Raw genomic sequence first — 16,962 nt, 5'->3', positions numbered from 1 at the left:
AAAAGTATTTGGGGGTGATAAAGCAATGATTTTGTAGATTAGTTTCCCCCTAATCTCATTGAGCTGTCACTCACTTTTTGCCTCTTCTCTCATCTTTACTCCCTCTCCCTGTGATATCAATGCAGGGGTTAAAAAACCCGGAAAACTGTGAGAGCAACAAGGAGCAGTTATTTCTTCCAGACAGACCCTGTGTCACTTTCATAAATCAAGCCCAGCCAGATGGCCGTGTATTGGGTTGCATTATTTTAAACACCAAATCGTACTAAAAATCACAATCATTTTGATTTGTGAAATCTGAAAAAGGCCATATTTATTAAACAGAGAACAGGGAAAAAATGAAAACAAGAAACCACAATTTACTTTTCTTTGCCTTCTCGTTTCCTATTTGTCTTGCTATTGTAATCTCTTTGCCCAGCAAATTTACAACCTGGAGTGGGGGGTGGTGACAAACTTTATCATTTTTTGAGGGTCCACAGGGGCAAGCACGGAAGGCCTTATTGGAAAGCTGAGGATCGGGTGTGGTTGTTTTTATAGGGTGGATGCTACTGGCGCGTGAGATGAAAACCTATGTTCCCTGCAGGACTGGTAGTGGTTGATCAGACAGAGAATGGGTCTATTTCAAATGTTAGGAGGCATTCGCTTACATGATTTGGCTGACAACAAAAGAACTAACATTGGATTTCACCCTGTTTTCTATTAAAAAGTAACCTTTGCTGTTTACTTTGGAAGAAGCTCTGATTTAGAGGTAGCAGAGTAACTTAGAGCAGCTGGGAAAGCTGGCCCATTTTATTCCATTATTTTGTATTTTTTTAAAGTGAGCTCATGCTTGCACTCCATATTTTTTTTAAAAAATCAACCCTTTGAATGTATTTACAAAATGAAATTCATGGTTGCAAAACAAGTGAGGGCAGATACAACTGAGAGGTTTTGTGCTAAGGCTTATATTGTTACACATGTAAATAATGAAAATATTGTTATATATCACCAGATCTTTTTAATGAATTTGGTCATTGTGTTCCTTTGTAGCGCAAGTGTCTTGTGCTTCGTCAAGTGTTCGTTTGTTTCCTCCATTTCAGCCCACCCCCTCCTCCCCTTCCAACTCAGAGGAAAGTGACAAAGTTCTGTTCCATCAATCTGGCTAATCCCAAGCTAGGCCCATTTATAGTTTGCAGTCTCCCGTGGCTTCTGATCAGTTGTCCAAGCTACAGCCATCTCATTCACCCAACCATCTTCCCCTGCAAGTCTGGGCGATAAATCATTCAAGGTGTATTTAAAATAGTCACTTTGTTGTTGTTGCTCTGCCTTTTTTTTTTTTCTTTTTTTTTTCTTTAAGTACTTAGCCAAGGACTACTTCTTTGTTCCAAAACCGAACTATTCATTATTGATCTTAAAGATTCCCTTTGCTTCCCTGTAGCCCCCAGTGTACGCTCATTACCATGCTCATAATCTGTTTTGTATGAATGGTTTTCAACATTCAGAGAATAATCGGTTCTAATATTAAATGCAGTCTATGCTATTGATAGTTTTATCGATAAGTGTAATATTTTAAATAATTTTAACAATTAAATTTGTTTTTTAAATTATATATTTGTAAAGTATTTATCCTGTTGGAAGCAACAATATATTGTTGTATTTATTCGTTTATTTTTGTAATAAATGATCAACCTCTTCAAGCTAAATCAAAAATGACACTTTTATATATTTATACCAAATGCATTTTAAGAGATGGCCACATTTGCACCAATTTGTATGTAAATAGAGTAAAGATCCGTCATTAACTTGTAGCTTTCAGAACTAAATTGAAGGAAGAAACATTCTGTCCACACTGAGTTTGGTTTGCCCAAGTTCCAGGGTAATTAATCAAACTCTAAAATGGATGCAACAAGTATTGGCACTGGATGCAGACTTGAAATTAATTATTTAGGAGGTGGACCTGGTTTTTTTCAAGGCAGAAGGATAGAAATGAGAGAATCCACTTCTTTCATGAATTGCACATGGCTGACTGGACCTATTAGAACAGATGCTATGTAGCAGTGATAAAACCTAGTACCTGGCTGTGCTCAGATGTCTGTGGTGGGGAAGGGTGTGGAAGGAGAGTTAAAACTTGGAGGTTATCGGTGACCCAGAAGCAAGGTGATGTGGAAAAAGAGTTGTGCTATGGTTTTTTGAAAAAGTGGACCCTCTTAAAATGGCTCTGAGTGAAGAATGGCTCTCTCCTGGTCCTGTTACAGCAGAAGCAATCAGTGCAGGTGTAGTGATGGTGGTCGTGGTCGTGGTCGTGGTTGTGGTTGAGAGTGATACTTGTAGGAAGTGTAGGGGTCACCTCTCCAGCTTTGCAAATTCTGTAGGTCACTTGGTCATCTCAGTTCCTCAGAGCGGCTGTTCCGAGGGCCCGAAGGTCACCCACGTGACCTCCCGGCTGATGGAGCCCCACCGTGGGCTTGATCTTGATTTCAGTGAGGAAATCGGAGGGCTCTGGGTTTGCCTCCTGGACTTTCCAACCTAGCAAAGGAAGCGGCGGGGAGGCTGGAGGAGACGGGTGTGGGCGGGGCGGCGGAGATAGCAAGAGGGGTACTTGTGTAATCAGATTCTTTGATTCTGTTAGCCTGGCTCATGGCCTATTAATTAGATTACTGTCTCTTTCATTCTTGATTTCACATCCGTGTTTGTTCCTGTCTCCTAAAATGCGGGCGCGAGCGTGGCAAGCAGGAGCCTATGATGTCACTGCCGGCCTGTGGCGGCCGCCTGGCCTTCTGGAGGGCTGTGGGCTGCGTTCTGTATGAGTCGGATCTTCCTTGAGGAAGAGTCCTCCTGGAAGTGACCTCAGAGGGGTCTGGGAAGAGGGCAACCGGCGTGCTCGCGGCGGCCGGGTGTGCGCGCGCTGCGGGCCTGGGGGCGCGGGCGCTGGGAGGGGGGCGGCGCGGGGTCGCGGCCTGGCCCCTCCACCTTGGGGTGCAGACGGCTGGCTCAGGTGCAAGGTCTGCCGCAGGTGGAAGTGGGAGATCGGAGGAGAGGGGGAGGGTGGTGCCGGCCTCAGGCCGCAGGCTTCAGACGCCCGCCTCCCTCGCGGATGCAGCGCGGGGCCCGGCGCCCAGGTGGGGCGGTGGCGCTCGCGGGGCGGGGGAGGGTGGCCCGACCCTGCCCGGCCCGGCTCTGCCCGGCGGCCCGGCCGTAACAGCTGCGGACAGTCCCACAAGCTGTTTTCCTCGTGGCGACCATTCAGCAAAACGCAAGATCCTTTCTCAAAGATTTAAATTTCGCGGATGAATTACCATACACCGGTTGCTTAGCAACTAAATTCAAGCAGGGCTAAGAATATGCAAGCTTTTTGTATTCTCATTAATAAAAATGCCACTCTGACACAGCAACCCGACTTTGGATCACTGCAACTTCTGTAAAAGCCGTAGGAGAATACAAACCGGTCCTGCCGTTTAATTACAGATCAAAACGGCTTGAAACGCGAGGTTTTGTTCATCTATCTTCCTAAAAGCGATGTAAAAAATAACGGCTTTTCAAGAGCAGTAGTAAATTTTTTTTTAATGGAGTTGTCTATCGGGGTTACTGATAATTGTCAACTGAAACTTTTTGAAACAGGTTGAAATATCCCCCTTCATCAGCATTTCTTCTCTGTCCCTCAGCCCCCATCCTCTGCTTCTGCGCTCCGTCCCCAGCCTGATAATAACAATGATTATCATAATTCTGGACCGACTCAGGCCTCGGGAGCCCTAGAGACTAAAGGACAGTTGGCAGAGCAATCGACAAGGCCGGTAGCTGGAGAAAACCTAAGAACCTGAGGAGCGGGCTGCGAACTTGTGGAAGTTTCCCGGGTGGGCTGGGGGGGCGGCTGAGCCCAGCGCGGCTCAGGCTCCGGGCGTCTGGAGACACTTCTGGGAACACCAGGGTAGAAAGGCCTGTTGCCCTCTGCTCCACGTTTGCGGATTTTCCGTCCTGGGGCCCGGCCTGCTCTGCCGGGAATTCGATGACCGTGGAGCTGAGAAAGCTGAGCTCAGGGCCTGCTGACCGACCCTCTCTGGGGCCCACGCCCGAGGGCCCTGGAGGAAAAGTAAAGACGGAGCTGGAGCCCCGGGTCTCCGAGGACCTGGGTCGGGGCCAGAGACCCGGGCCTGGGGCTTCCATCGGGGGCACGGCGTGTCCCTTCCCGAAGGGTGCAGCGCAGGGAGGGGACGCACCGGCTCGGAGCAGGCTCCAGCCCTGGGCTGCAGTCCGAAGAGGGGGGGGGGCCGGGAAGCAGGGGTCAGCGGGGCCGGCCTGGGGCACGGGGCGCTGCTTTGTTCGGGATTCGAGCGGAGGCCGGACGGCGGGAGGCCGGCGCTTGGTGGACTTCGGGGCTCCAGGCCCAGCCGTCGCCCCCGGGGGTGGGGGGGGGGGAACTCGGGCGCCCCACGAACGCTGGGGTCGGCCGCGTGTGCCCGGCCGCATCGCGATCCCCGTCCGGGGGCTGCGGGCCGCTGGCCTGCGCGGCGACCCTGAGCGGGCGGTGGGCGAATGCGGCCGCAGGGGAGGCGGGTTTGCCAGGCGGCGGGTCGGTGCCCAAGCCGCCCGCCAGCAGGATCGCGCCGGCTTCGCCTCTCAAGCTGCCACAGGAGGCCATGGTCAGCTTTAGAAAGATCCGGGGGCAAAAGTGAAACTCCCCAGATTGATTACAGCAGCATTTCCAGGGAGCCAGCCCCCTTCGCTCGCACTTTGGTAAACGTGAGAACTTAAGAGGTTACTTTTCCCCCGGTCAGCCTGGACGCTTCAAGATCCTGAACACCGCCCCCCAACTGACTTAATTTAACCTGATTTCTTTGTAGTGAATACAAAAAAAAAAAAAAAAAAAAAAAGAATGAAAGAAAAGAAAAGAAAAAGAAAGAAACCCAGTGGAAATTAAACCAGAAGTTGAATATTTGTTATATTAAGTGCTCAGAGGCATCAGAGTTCTCAGGAACATGTACATAATAAACAGGAAGCCATTTATTTACAAATACAATTGCCCTAGACAAGCCACATTCCATGTACGTAATTCATTAATGGAATTTGTTCCTTCTCCTCCCTTTGGAAAGAGAAATTTTAGCTTTTAAAAATAGCTGCGTCTTGGGGGAGGGGAAGAAGAATGGTTAGTTTACCTGTTCCTAGAAAAAGAAGCAGTGGTGTCCCGGCCAATTCCTGTCTGTGGGGATGTTAAATAGTATAAAATAACCGTTTAAAAGACATGCAGAGGTTTTGTGTGTGTTTTTTTTTTCCTTTTTACTCTTCAGAAAATAAGTTTGTTGGCAGTGGTTCCTGTCACCAGAGTTGCCCAGGGAAATTGTGCTGGTAACTTAACCCTAGTTGGGGTGTGTGTGCACGTGTGTGAACAAAACTAAAATTTAAATAACTTGAGCTGGCTGGGAATATAGCAGAATTTAACCGTAAACCTCACGTAGTTGCCATAGTTTTAGCCATTTCTGTGGCAATGTGCCTGCTGCCCTCACTCCCTCCTGACAGGAGTCGCCCCTGGGGTGATGCTGGTTCTTGGCTTTCTTGCCCCCAGTATAAGCATCGCTTACCTGGAGAACTTGAGTCTGGTCTTTATTAACTTGGGATGCTTTCTCTAAGTAAGTCCCTTTCCCCTGCGAGTTTCGAGTTGCGAGAGGGGCATTGTTTGGGAGAGAAAGGATGCCCAGGGGAAGGGGGAACCTAGTGTGAGTCTCTGGGCACCCCAGTGAGTAAGGAGTCAACATCAAAAGCACAGGACACACCTGAGGTAGGTTTGGAGCTTCCCGAGGTCCCCAAATGAGACATTTACAGAGGACAAAAAAGAATAACTGTTTTCCACGTTTCATTGTTGTAGCCACAAAATAACAGGACAAACACTGAGAGGAAAGAAAACACATCTTTTAATTCAAAAACAAAAACAAAAGGGCAAGGGATGTTTTGACGAAGAGCTTCCTGGGAGATCCAACATTTGTTCTGTCCTGCAGGACTGTGTCCCTCCTGGCAGAAGACAAGCCCATTTAGCCGACTGGGACACTGCACTCTGAAATAGAATAGATACTCATTTCAAAGAGCTCGCCTTGCGCCAGCACTGAAATAAAAGATGCCCAAACCTGTCACCCTCAGTCCACCTAGGTTCAGGCAGGGCAACTTCCAGGTGTGAAGGGGAGCCAGGCAGGGTCCTTCCATTCTGCCCATGTGAGAATCTCAGAGGGAGAGTCTATGCTTCATTTATATTTCCAAGGTTGAAAACTCTCCAGCAGAGTTTTTAAAAAATAAATAAATTAGGTCTAATCGGAAAGTATCGTGTCACCCAGAAACTAACAAAATGAAACTAAATGTCTTACTAGCTTGGTCTTGAGAATCTGTAGGTTACAACAGGGAAACACCCATCAGTAAAGAAAACAACACCTACAAACTCTTTTTAGTTAACGTTTTGGGGGAGAAATCTTTCAAACTTGCTCGGGCCATCCCACTGATTATGCTTTGTACTTCTCCAAGATTTCTTCCAAACAGGGCTTTAAAAAACTGTTTCAAACCTGAGAGATGTCTTTAACTCTTCCAGGAACTATTTAATAGTTGTCCTGGATGTTTTTCACAAGAGAGGGAGGCTAAGCAGATAGCCTTGGGTCCAGTGACATCTGGGGGAGAGGAGGTGGTGGGGACTCAAGGCACACCTAAAATGGGGTTTTTGATTTTCAGTGGGGGAGCCTCGCAGGTCAGCACTACTTACTTGTGTACCTGAACTCACAGGCTTTCCTCTGTTTATCAAGGAGGAGGGCCTGCAGGTCTGCAGGTGAGGGGGGGTGGAAGTGAAGGGAGAGAGACCAGAGGACAGATCAGTTACCTCTCCCTTTGTTCCTGGGCCTTGAACTGGGACTTCAAGAAGGGGGAAGAAAAGCGCCTCCCCCCCAGTGAAGCCGCCACATCCGTGTGCATCACCCTGACACCCCTACCCCAGCCCAAAAGCCAAGTGCTGGCTGATGGGAGCAAACTGGTAACCCGAGGAATCCCCGTGTGAGTGTGTTACGTAACATACAGAACTTTCTGCGGGGAGAGGTGCTCACACTTGATTTTTCTCCAAATGTCTATGTGCAGGCATAAAGGCCTAGAAGGAAGGAATGGAGACAAATTAAATAGCTTTAATTTAAAAACACTAGGGAGAAACGGGAGATGTGTAGCCACATACGACGACGCATGCAAGCCTGTGTGTATGGGAACAGTCATTCTCTGTACCTCCTGTTTGCCAGAGTAGCCTTTAAACACCCTGCATCCAGCTGTACTTTGGCTAAAAGAGGAGTTGTACCTAATTTGGGGGCTGGGAGAGGGCCACCCTACCCGGGAATACCGGGCCCTGGTGGCCCTGTTGCCAGTAGGAGTCAAGTTAGTTCACGGCCGTGTTATCCTTAACCTGCTCTTTTCGTCTGAATCCTCAAATTCTTACCGTGGGAGGGCAGGTTACCCCCTACCCATGGCCCTGCTGTGCGCACCCCGGTCGCCCCGGCCTGTGGCTAGAAAGCTGCTCTCTCACCGGCAGCAGGAGGCCGCCGCCGCCGCCGCCGCAGTCCGAGGTCACATTCAGAAACCCTGTTCTGGGAGAACCTCGCCCCAAAGGCGAAGGCGGTGCAAACCGTGTTCATTTGCCCCAAGCGCGAAGGGGAGATGTAACCGAGGGACGAGCATTTTGCAGGAGGGGATCTGGAGCGGGGCAGTTGATCCGGGCAGGTTCCCTGCGCCAGGCCCTCTCTGCAGGGGTTGGGGGGGGGCGGGGGGTGATGGGGGTGGAAGGGCCCGGGAGGGGGAGCTGCCGAAGGCGCGCAAGCTGACAAAGCTGGAACAAAGGCTTCGCGCAAAAGTAGTACCAAGGATCTTTAAATCATCACACACCTTACAGGCGTGTCCCCAGCTCCCGGGACGGAGAGTCCGTTGATCGTCCCCCCGGGCTCCGCGGACGTGCCCGGGCTGCCAATGGTGCGGGGCTGGCTGCCGGGCGTCGCAGCCTCGGCCCCGCGCTCCGCCGCGAGCGAGGGCGCGTGGCTGGTCCCCCGGCGGCCCGGTGAGGCGCTGGTCCCGTTGGGCAACACGCGTCGCCCCCGGTTGGCCCCGGCAAGGTGGTGGGCTGCGGTCCAGCCCGGCGGTGCCAGGGTGCCCGGCGGTGCCTGGGTGCCCGGCGGTGCCTGGGTGCCCGGCGGTGAGGCCTAGAGCACTGCGCACGCCTCCCTGTCTCCCCGCCCGGCCAGAGCCGAGCGCTGGAGAAGGGAGCTCGTGGGGTTGGCGGCGTCTGAGTCACCAGGGCCTTGGCAAGGAAAGCAAGCGGTACGCGGTGGCGAGGACGCCCCCAGGACGCGCTGCTGGGGCGCTCACGGAGGCAGGTGGGCCTTTCCCAAGGCCTCGGCCTGGGCCCTGCGCCCAGTTCCTCGGCCCCTGCAGCCCGCGCCCCGCACGCCGCCGCCACCGAGCCCTAGCGGTGACCCTGCGCCCCAGCGCAGCCTGGGCCGCCAGCTGCCGGGTGGGAATACGTGGGTAGGAGTTGCGCCCTAGCCCCGGGATCGGGCAAAGTTGCGACCAGCGCAGGGGAGTGGGTGCCTGGAGAGTGGGAACACCTCAAAGAGCCGTGCCTTCCCCCTAACTGCCCCCGCTGGGTTCCAAGGCTCCCAGGGCACTACCCACGTTTCCCTGGGAACTCGGGGGCCCAGGAGTGGGGTTCAGTGAGACAGGCGGGAAGCGAGAAGCTCAGGGTCCGAGTTCAAGGCCCGAAGTAGGTGGAGGAACGCATCAGGCAGAGGTGTCCCTCCACCCGTGGGTGGATGAGGACAAAGTGGGTGACGGGGACAAAACCTTGGGAGAGAGGTAGAAGCGGGTATAATATGTGGTCAGTGACTCTCCTCGGAGGTGTTTCCTTTTTTAATTCAACCCAGGGGGAGGCCCTGGGAATGGCTGATGACCTGGGGCATCCAGCTGCCAGCACCCACCCCTCCAGGCCTCCCAGCCCCCCGAGCTGCCCAGAACAGGAGGTCTGCCGAAGGTGGCTCCAGCCCTCGGGCCAGGCCTCCCGACGCCTCCCACTACGCCCTCCTCCTGGCCTGGGCTGGGCCGGGGCTTCGACCCCACAAATGGCCCCTGCGGAGGGGCCTGCTCGGAAATTCCACCCAGTCAGCCCAGCCTGAGTGACACTGGCTCCTACCCCCGGCTACATACAAGTGCAAATGAGATGCATTTCGGCTGATCAGTCCACTGTATTTTCTGCAACTTAACGTGTCTGCGTCTTGTCAACTCCTCTAGTTGGGAAGAATAGCAGAAATTTTTAAAGAGAATTTCTTGTGTGTGTGTGGTTTCCAGCTACAATTCCATCCAGGGAGATGGGTGGGAGTGGAGACAAGGAGGCTTGCTGACATGAACAACATGATATAAACCCTCCTGAAGTGCAACTTTAAGGCACAAAGAAAGGAAAAAGAGGTGGGGGTGTGTTGCGGTCGCTGACTAGAGACCTGGGTGAAACTTAGGTGCATCTGGCTGGGGAAAGTGTCAAGCTCTAAGTTTTCTTTTTGAGAACAAAATTCATTTGTACTTACTTGGGTGGAGGGGACGGATCAAACTCCTTCCCCCAGCTAACCTGACATCTTGAACAGTGCGTCTGGGCTACTTAATGGGGGTGAGTGGGATCTACAGGGGAGGTGGGGAGAAGTTTGCTGACACCACAGAGGTCCTATCTGGGTAAAGCGTTTGCTGTCCTCTGTATGTCAATTTCCAAACCAGGTGTAAGTAAATTGAGGAAACGCCTCCAATTCTCACCAGATCCGCCCCACCCCGCGTTTCCTGGGAAAGCAAGTCCTCTCAGACCTTGATGATGTGGGCCTTCTGTAAGGTAAGGCGAGGGACCAAATGGCCTCTGGTATTCTGCCCCCAGCCACCTCGGAGGGCTCCCAGGGCCCTAGAACCCTGGTAGGACACAGGGCCAGCTCCAGCCTCCACGCCTTCCCCTGTTCACAGGTATTTGCAGTCTCAGGCTGGTCTGCAGCTGACCCAAGGAAGCGGAACAGCAGAATTTCAGAGCCCTGGCCCTCTCCCTGCCACCAGACTCAGTGGTGGGCAGGGCCCAGACTGCCCCGCGTTACGGGAGCTGCGTGCCGGCCTCTAGCCCCCTCTTCCCTGGGATTCTCAGGGTCAGCAGGGAATTTGCTGTTGAGTATGGAGCCGTCGTGTTAAGCCTCTGGGGTCGGCCGCCCTCTCCAAGGAGCTGTAGCAGGACTCTCAGGACCACAGGGTCTTATGTGGACTGCTGACAGCCTGAGCCAGGCAAAAGGAGCCACTGGCAAGAGCACACCCCAGGCCCACTTCATTCAGGTGAGGTTTGGGGACTTGTCAGGTGTCCAAGAGGAGCCCGCACCATCCAGTTACCTGTGGAGGACCCCTTCCCTGCTGTCCTCCTGGGCTGAGGTGTGAGGTACCCTCACTGCAGGGCAATTAACTCTAACAAAACAGAACGGGGTAGGGTCAAGTGCTTCACCTGGAGAGCGGGGGGCCACCCAGCACTCTGAAACCATCCAACCATTCACGCTCCTTCAGCAGAGGACTCTACTGGTCGGAAGCAGCTCAGGTTTCTGCCGTGCAGCCTGGGCATTTCCATACCAGCCTGGTAAATACATCAGAACCAGATGTGCGCTGCTGCTCTGGCTTCCACCAGGAGCCAGCGAGGTGCTGGGGAGATGTCCTGAACACATTCACTGCCTCAGCTCACCCAGTGTCCTGACAGGCTGGCAGGAAGGGCTGAACGCTGGGGAACGAGCAGAGGTGACCCGACACCTCCGACTGCCCCGTGGCTGAGCCTGCCTGCGTCATGGTGGCTGGCCAGGGCCCCTGCAAGCTGCCCTCCCTTCTCACTGTGGACTCCCAGTGGCGATGTATTCCCTCCCTCCCTCCCTGCCACCTCCTCCCATCCCAGAACTGAGCCTGGATTTCCGTTTGGGGTGAGAAGCGGTGTCAAGAAAGAGGCAAGGGGGGCTGGTGAACCATCTTCAGCCTCAGTAGCCTTTACACCAACAGATGAGTCTCACTAACCTTTTCTTTTGAACAGTCACTCAGCCTGTGACAGGCTAAAACCATGTGAACCCATGAGCAAAAAGAAAATCTTTTTTCAGACCAAGTTCCTTATTTCTCCTTTGCTCCCTGAGTTCACCAGCCCTCACTTCCCCAGTTCCCAGCCTTCCCGATATCCATGAGTCCAGCTGAAGATTTAAAACACTTGTTTCTTAAAATCTTCCAGGGCTCTCAGTATTACCAGAGTAACTGGAGAGAGAACGCACCCTCCCTTCCAATCCCCCCACGACCAAATTCTGTATCCAAACCAAATAACCACCACCATCAATTACACTTCGCATAACTTGACGCAGCCAGAAGTGAAGACTCCGTTATTTACCAGAAGTAGAAATCAACTTTACTGAAAGAAAGAAATTCAACCTTGACCATGGGATACCTACTGGAGAGCTCTTTGAGAACTTCATCCGTCTTCTTACCTCCTTTACGGGGGTGGAATGCTATAAAAATCTGGGGTGGCAGAAATTTGAAACAGCGTGGTTTGGAGTCCTCAACTCCAATCATTAGTAATACAGTCATTAATAGTCATTAATAGTCATTATTGGCACTTAATTGCTTGGTCTGATGGGTGCTTTAGTTATGACCCGATTTAGTTTCCTGGAGAAGTAGAGGTGGTCCAGGATCAGTGAAGGGAAGCCATTTGCAGGCAACTTTTTCCAGCAGAAGGGAAAGTACTTTTGATATACTTGCAGACATGTGTCTCACACATTTTTTTCCCTGCCTTTTGTAAACTAAGAATAAACATTACAGATCTGGGTTTTAATTTATCCAGATGGGATCATAAAGTACCTAGGAGATTTCATAGATATGTGTGTATATATATATATATATATATATATACACACACACACACACTATAGAATATATATACACACTATTTCATATATATTTCATATATATACACACTATAGAATATATGTATACATAAACGCACACCTTAGAGTTAAGGACACAAAGGCTGTTCACACTGAAAGGTGGAAAAGAAACTCAATACCAAAGCAGAAAGAACTGAACCGCCAGCGGAATCGAGTAGCTGAGCAAGTTCACTTTATTCCTTCGCAGGAAGAGGGTCAGCGGCGGCGAGGGAAAGTTGCCCCGGGTCTTTGCAGAGGGACACGGCTGCGAGGCGCGCCAGACCTTCCCACCAGCTGCCGCCTGGGCTCCAGGCTTCGCGACCCCTCGTCCCTTATCACCTCCCCATCCCCCCACCCACCCACCCACGCTCCTCTCTGCCGGGGTCTCCGTTTCCACCTGGCTCCCCAGTTCAGAACCCAGCCAGCCGGAGGCCTGCCTCTGCCAGGCGGCCCTCCCCCTCCACCGCCGGCCCGGCTGCCCGCTCCCCGCGCTCTGGACTCACCCGGCGCGGTCCTTCCATCCACTGCGCACACAGACAGGAAACCGGCCTCAGTCGGGGCAACTGAATTTGAAACCGCACTTGGTCGATACCATCAAAGACAAGAGCGTACACTTGGGGCTCAGAGCTCCCGAGCCCGCTTCTAGCAGAAAACCGGGTACGGGGCGGGGTGGGGGGGGGGAAGGCGGCCGGGGCCAAAATCGTCCTTCCGACCGCGCCGCCCGCTTTCTTAAGGAAATGAACGCGACGGGCCGCGCGCCCCAGCCCGTCTCTCGCCCCCGGCCCACCGGCCCCCGGCCCCCGTCGCGGCTGCGGGGACCCGGGCGCGGGGCTCGCGTCCGCCCCGCCGGCCCGTGCCTGGCATTAAATATTCATAGAGATCGCTACTTTCTTAAAGGAGAACCCACCGCGCGGGAAAGTTCACAGCCAAGTGTAGGCACAAAGGAAGGTCTCGCTGCTGCGTGTTCCGGGTCTGGGAGACGCACCCCTTTCCGCGGCAGGGCCCGCGCAGGCGACATAAGGAGGAGCCTAAGGGACGGGAGAGCGTGATCAAGTCACTTTTCTTGGAGAGGGTGGAAGGGGAGCCGAACTTGGTGGCGGAACGAAAGCTCGCTCCCTGATCCCCGAACAGTTACTTAGAAATTAACCGTCGCGTTTTACGCCCCAGAGTCCCAGGAGCTTTTTTTTTTTTTTTTAAGAAGGCTGCTTGAGCTTCACCCGGGCTCCACCCGCATCGGGGACAGCAAGAAAGTTTGCCCCGTGTTGTTGGAAACGCGAGCGCCCACGAAGTTTATTAAACCTCGAACCGAACCACAATTTCTGCGGAACGGTTCAAACACACAACCGACCCCGCACCTGCCCGCTTCCCCGCAAAGCAGAGGCCGGGCTCGCGGAGAGCGGGGCGGCCAGTCGAGGAGCAGCGGGCGGGCGCGGTCTGGAGGCTTGTGTCTGCGCCCCGGTTCCCACCTGGCGCGTCCCCGGCCCCAGGGCCCCCGCAGCCTGAGCCCCAGCCTCGCGGCTCCTATCCCCGGAGCGCGGCCGGGCCCCGGGACCGAGCGCCAGTGGGCGGAGGGGCGAAGGGTCGGAGGCCGCGGCCAGCGAGCCGAGGCCCAGCGGGAGCTCCCCGCCCGCGCCCCGGGCCTGGTTATGCGGCCCCGTGGGGTCGGCCTCGCGCGCCCTCGCCGGCAGGCTGCGTCCCCCCCGGCCCGCGGGGCTTTGTGTGCCCGGCCCGGCGCACTTTCGCGAGTGGTCGGAAAGCCTCGAGCGCCATCTAACGGGAGCAGCCGAAGCTGCCGCCGGGCTGAGGTGGGGACAGGCAGTGCGGCCCGGGCGGGGCCTCCCCACCTCCTCGCGCGCCGGCCGGACGCCACCCCCGGCGCGCGCACCGCACACGCGCTTGGGAATCTGGAGCCCCCGAAGCCCGCCTCCCCCGGGGCGGGGGTGGGGGTGCAGCGGCTGCCTGGCCGCCCGGGACCGTTCCCTGCGCCCCTGCCCTCTCCTCCCTTCCGCGCGCCCCAGGCCACAGGAGACGAAGGATCGTCTTGCACCTGCCTTATTAGGGCCCTGGTGTCCTTCAAGCGCTTTTTCCTTTTGGCCCGCGATGGAAAGTACTAAGAAGTCCCCGTCGGGAGCACCAGTTTTCCGAAAGAAACAGCCACTTAACGAAGAGGTCTGCAGCCAAAGAAGCTTCCAGAGGGATGGGGAAAGGCGATGAAAGAGAATAATGGTAACAAACAAAACAGAAGTGCCCAGCTGAGGGAGATTTGGTTCTGCTGGGGCCTCACGGGAGCTTCCGTGGCTGCTACTTGGGAGCGGCTGTTTGGCGGGGCGACAGGTGGGGAAGCCCTGCAAGGGCCTCTGGGGAGGGCGCAGGGAGCCGGGCGCAGGAAGGGACGGGAGAGAGGAGCCGGCACCCCAGAAGATGGGCTGAAGCTTGAGGAGACTCAGGCCCCCTGAGTGTTCCAGGCCACCGTGGCGGGTCAGCCGTCCTGGGCGGTACACGTGGCGGCCATGCTCTCCTGTCAGCTCAGGGACTTCCGCAGAGTTGGGAAGTTGGCAGAAGGACTGGCATCCCTGACAAGGCCCAAACCGCCCTCTCCGCACACCCCGTAGCTACCGTCTGCCCTGATGTTTCCAGTGGGGGTGACCTGTCTCCGTGCCTCCAAGCAAAGGGCCAGAGGCAGGGAAGGCCGGTGGGCAGCCTGAGACCCGCCGCGTGGGCCCTGGTGATGAGACCAGAGGGACTGGAGTCTAGATCCCCCCGACTCCCGGGAACGCGGGGCATCTCCCCAGTCCAGGCCCAGAGGGCGGTGAAGAGCTGAGAGTTTTCTGCCCTGCCTTCCTGGGGACTGGAATGCCTGTTCCTCCCTCAAGTATGTCAGGAGGGTAGAACATGGTGTCAGATGGACAAACAGTTTTTATTGTGGTAACACACACATACAGTTCACCATCTTAGCCATTTTTACGTGTACAGTTCAGTGGCGCTAAGGACATTCCCTCTGTTGTACCACCATCACCACCATCCACTGTCATCTTCCCAAACTGAAACTCTGTCCCCATTAAGCACTAACTCCCCCTCCCCTCCCCCAGCCTCGGGCACCCACCATCCTACCTTCTGTCTCCATAAACTGGACTACGGGTCCCTAATATAAATGGACTCATAGAATATGTGTCCTGGCTTATTTCACTTAACATAGCGTCCACGGCATACACTGTAAAGCAATTACACTCCAATAAAGATGTTAAAAGAAAACAAAAGAACTCAGTCCTTTTTAAGGCTGAATAACAGTCCATTGTATGCATAGATGACGTTTTGCTTCTTCATTCATCTGTTGATGGACACCTGGGTTGACACCACCTTTTGGCTATTGTGAATCATGTTGCTTTGAAAGGGCATGGACAAATATCTCTTTGAGATCCCACTTTCAGTTTGTTGGGGTGTATGCTGGATCATATGATGATTCTCTATTTAATTTGGGGGGGGGAGGCTGCCCTGCTGTTCTCCACAGTGGCTGCACCCCTTTACATTCCCACCAGCAGTCCCCGAGGCTTCCGATTTCTCCACGACCTCAGCAACACTTGTTATTTTCTGTTTTGGCTTTTGAAATAAGAGCCGTCCTAAGGGTGGGAAGAGGCATCCAACTGTAGTTCTGAAACGTTTTTAAGTGTAACTATAGAAACATAAAGAAATCATATTAATAAGGCAAATTGGCCATGGGTTTTAGCAGAGTGGAAACATCCTGGTGACCCTCTCAGTGTTTAGTCTAATTTACCAAAGGGGAAAAGGGGAGAAACCGCCATGAGAGAGGGGGGCGTGCAGACCCAGCACCATCTATGATCACTTCTAATCACCTCTCTTTCTAATCACGAGCTGGAAAATTGAGGGGCTATAGTATTAGCGAGCCCTATTCCTTTCTTTGTTTCCAGAAGGAGACCAGAGATTCACCCCCTCTTAAATAGGGAGGAGAAAAGAAAAACAATGTGCTTGTCTTCTTCCTGGATTCTTTCAATTATTCCACTTGGAAGCAATGCTAGTATCCCTGACATGGGCCGTGGGGGGCGGGGGGCGCTGCTGGAAACCCCTGAAGTCCTCTTTCCTAGGGAAGGGCTAAGAAATAGCAAGTGTGCACGCCAGAGAGCGGCCGTTCCACCCCGACTCCCTGGCTGGGAGCTGCCTTCCTACGGCGCATCCTCTGCTTCCTCGCATGGCCCTGGTGGCCGGTGAGCCCAGCCAGCTGTATTTAGAAGTTCCTTGTGGTGTACTTACAAAGTGCCCCGTCCTCCTTTCCTCTTCTTTTTAATATTACGGCCTGTGGAGACAGGTCAGGGTTTTTATTGCCCACATTTTAAGTGAAAATATCTAGAGTGGGCACAAGATAATCAGTGGCCAGGACTGTGGTACCAGGGTCGCAGCCGTGGCTCCCAGCCCGAGCGCCGCCTTGGCCACTGAACCACACTGTTTCTTTCATCCGACAGGAGGGCTGGCGCAGGACACAGATGAGAGAGACCAGAGCAGCCAACCTTGGCAGAGGCCTTGACCTCCCTTCTGCCAGCAGGCCAACCCTGCCCCTTGCCGCACAGCCAGAGCTCCGCAGTGTCGCAGGGGGCATGGAGGGAGGGGGCCGAGCACACCCTTGGGGAAGGGTGTCTTGGAGGCCTTCCCAGCGCCTCGGCTCCGCGTGGTATCTGGCCCTCCCCCTTAATTGCAGCGGCTGCTCCCCAGAGAGAAGGGTACACTGCCCATCAGGGGCTCCGAAACAAGACAAAGGAAAAACTCACGGCTGTGCCACACGCGTGCACACACAGTCATTCCCTCTTCCCTTGTTAAAGCTACTTCCACGTGAAAGAGGAGATGCCGGAGGATCACGTCTGGGGGCGCTGGGACTGAGAGATCTCTCGGCATTCTGAAAGGGTTTTGTACTGTTTGGATCCAAGCCATTTGTTTCTAGAGAGAATCACATGGGGTACAGGAGCTCGCTTCTTCCATTTGCAATGGCTTATTAAGTATAAGCATCTCTCTCCTCTGTTTACTGAGTGAT

The 16,962-nt window shown here is 53.9% G+C and overlaps 1 long non-coding RNA gene across 2 annotated transcripts; it reads right to left on the bottom strand.

The window, feature by feature from the left end:
- Positions 1-5,874: 5,874 nt before the first annotated feature.
- Positions 5,875-12,715, bottom strand: LOC132435546 (uncharacterized). Of its 2 annotated transcripts, none has more exons than XR_009521575.1 (3): positions 12,428-12,715; positions 7,016-7,084; positions 5,875-6,019 (listed from the first exon to the last, which is right to left on the bottom strand). It is a non-coding gene; the product is annotated as an uncharacterized lncRNA (long non-coding RNA). The 2 variants fall into 2 exon arrangements; XR_009521576.1 differs by lacking the exon at positions 12,428-12,715 and adding an exon at positions 7,864-8,232.
- Between the last annotated feature and the right edge of the window lie 4,247 nt (positions 12,716-16,962).

The sequence above is a fragment of the Delphinus delphis genome, chromosome 12, assembly GCF_949987515.2.
Source record: "Delphinus delphis chromosome 12, mDelDel1.2, whole genome shotgun sequence".
Classification (NCBI taxonomy): domain Eukaryota; kingdom Metazoa; phylum Chordata; class Mammalia; order Artiodactyla; family Delphinidae; genus Delphinus; species Delphinus delphis.
Note: the sequence above shows the minus strand (reverse complement) of the source record. Positions and strands in the feature narration are given on the sequence as shown.